Here is a 2,967-nt window from a genome sequence, read left to right as displayed (position 1 = left end):
CTGATAATGTAGAAGTCATCACTTGGGATTACACATACTATAGTGTTTCTAATTATTTCAGTTCTTAGCAAAAGTAATTTGTAGTGAACTTTTTTGCTCTATAACGATTATATATATATTTAAAATAATATGTTTTGTTTTAGAAACAAGTTTTTCATTATACTTTGCCTTTACTTTTCGTTTTTTACAAAGTATCCTGATTTCCCTCCCAGCGATGAAATAATCACCTACTCAGCCTGGTTTTCTAGTTTGCATGCTGTCATAAACTTGTCCTTTTTTCAAAACAACAACAGAAAAACCAAAAAGCATTGGGGAGGCTTAATAGTCTTCTAACTTCCCGTCAGAGAAAATAATAGTAAAATGATGTTTTTCCTCTGTGACGTCAGAGAGATTTTATCATTGAGTATGGAATTGGAAGACAGTTTAATATGAGAGATACTTGGGGTTTTGTTTTGTTTTGTTTTTTTGAGACAGGATCTTGCTCTGTTGCCTGGACTAAAGTGCAGTGGCATCATCATAGCTCACTGCAACTTCAAATTCCTGGCCTCAAGTGACCCTCTTGCCTGAGCCTCTGAAATTGCTGGGATAACAGGCATGGGCCAGTATGCCCAGCCAGAGATACTTGGTTTTAATGCAAAGATTTGTGGTTTTGTTAGCTTAATTTTCAAGTGGTGATACCAAATTATACTATAAATTACATTTTAATGCATACAGAATACTTTGTGTTTAGGATTTTTCAGTGTTTTCCTTTGGATGACCTTTTTTCTGTTAACAATTAGTGGTTATTTTAGCTTTATCTTCTTGGTACTTCACAATAACTATGAAAAGCAAAGACTTGGACAAAGGGCTGCAGGTGTTTTTGATACCTTAACTCCTTAAACAAAAGCTGATATTTAATTGTTGTTTCTGGTGTTTTTTTCATACATTTTACATTGAAATACCTTTTCCAGTGTCCTCCTGGGAAGATGAGACATTATGTATGTTGGTTTTTCCCCCCTACATGCACTAATGGTTCTTTACTGTTAACTTATTGCTAGGCCTGTTTCATTCTAACATCTTAGCATTTTTGTTAGACTACATGTTGAAATGCATCACTCAGTCTGTGCTTGAGCTCATTTTATTTTTCTGTTTAATCAACTTAATTTCTTGTTTTACTAACCTCACTTTTTTCAGTTTAATATTGGCTGCATGCTAGTTAAATCTTTATATTATATATATTTATATATATAAAAAAAACCAATCAAGTCTAGCCTGGATTTTGCTCTGATTGTTTTTTCATTTCTAGTGGTGGGGCAGTCTTACACTTACACCTTCCTTTGTATCATGAAAGCCTGACACATAAACAAAATAACTAAACACAATGTAAATTTTCTTTTTGAAAAAAAATCTTAAAGTGGTGCTGTTTAGGTGGTGGATATGACTGTATAAGTACCTTGATCTTATGCTTTTTAATGTTAGTTTTAAAACTTCATAAATGTATTCTACCCTTTTCCCCTTCCCTTTTTTCTCCTTTTTAAAGTGTTATGTATAAAAGTTGCCCAGCACACCATCAGAAAGGGCCCTTACCCCCATATGTTCTTTCCATATAAAATACTAGCCAGCATTTGTTTTTACATTAATGTCCCTTTTATTGGGCACATTTTACCCTATTATTAGCACCTTTTTGCATGCATATTTGTAGAATTATCTCTTGCTCATCACCTGTTTAAATGTCACTAGGAAGGGAAGAATATATTATTGGAATATTTTTGGTTTGTCTCTCTGTTCTATCTGTCAGGATAATATTGGACACCGCTTACTGCAGAAACATGGGTGGAAGCTGGGCCAGGGATTGGGAAAATCTCTTCAGGGTAAGTTTTTAAAATTTACCAAAGAAAAAGAAAGAAAGAAAACTGTATTTCTGATTCAGATCTTATACCTTGAGTATATTTGTTGTCTTTTTAAAAAGTGTTTGGGTTCCCCCCCCCGCCGCGTTTTCCTCCCTAGAATAGTCTGTTTTTCCTATAGCCATATTTTAAGTCACTGTTAAACCTCCATATTTGCCAATAATTTGCAAGAGTAAGCTGCTATGTCATTAAAACTTTGAAGTGGAACATATTGTGTGTGGCTCAACCTGTTTTAAATTTTTTTGGTGGAGGTGATAGGTGGGTGGAGTAAAAGGAATATATAGTATCAGAATGTGCTTTCTTTGTGCCATTTAGTTATGTTGTATTGTGGCTTCAGTATTATAAAGAGACTCATTCAACAGCAGATTTTAACTTTCATCCTTCTAAATTCTCCCTGAAGCTGGTGATTGCCCTGGCTCTTTTGCTCTGCAGTGATAATTAACCCACTGGAAACATAAATGAAAGCAGAGATTTCCTAGAACTCTCTGAGCAGAGAAGCCATTTCTAGGGTTCAGATCAAGCTCTGGAAAATGTATGGCTTAAAGTTTCCATTGCATTTATTATTCCATTTAACTGTACCAGTCATTTGGATAAAAACAAAATACTAATATTTCTGCTTCTGAGTTCTTGTTAGATGGAAACCAACCAACTACATTCACTTTTAGCTCTCTCAAATTGAAGAGATACTGTTTGTTTTTTGCAGATGTGATGTGACTGCTACCTCAGAAATGATGGGGAATCATTGTGCCTTTATATACATCTGGTCACGGAAGGGCTCATTGTGTAAGGGGATCTTTGGGGAGAGGTGCGCTACTGTTGACTAATTCTTTGAATTTTGGAAATGGATTTTCACAAATTGCATATGGAAGTCTAATCAATTCCAATATGTTAAGATGAACAAACAGACAAAACATGAAATAGGACATTTCAATCATTAACATTGTACTTTTAAAATTGTAGTTCTGAAAATTCTGTTCACTGGTGACACAAAGGAGATGCTCAGTAAATATATTTTGATTGAATATTTATTACTAAGCAGTAACCTATTCTTTGGGGGAGATAGATTTTTTTTTTTTTTTTT

General features: G+C 34.2%; 1 protein-coding gene across 1 annotated transcript in view; it reads left to right on the top strand.

Annotated features, from left to right (window-relative positions):
- GPATCH8 (G patch domain containing 8) overlaps positions 1 to 2,967 on the top strand; it is a 110,412-nt gene that overhangs the window by 16,196 nt on the left and 91,249 nt on the right. The window contains exon 2 of the mRNA XM_012659095.1: positions 1,778 to 1,850. The gene's annotated coding sequence lies outside the window, so the exon portion shown is untranslated. The remainder of the gene's footprint in view (positions 1 to 1,777; positions 1,851 to 2,967) is intronic.

This window comes from Propithecus coquereli, unplaced genomic scaffold (assembly GCF_000956105.1).
Source record: "Propithecus coquereli isolate 6110/MARCELLA unplaced genomic scaffold, Pcoq_1.0 Scaffold598, whole genome shotgun sequence".
Lineage (NCBI taxonomy): Eukaryota > Metazoa > Chordata > Mammalia > Primates > Indriidae > Propithecus > Propithecus coquereli.
This window is presented reverse-complemented; position numbering and strand designations above follow the sequence as displayed.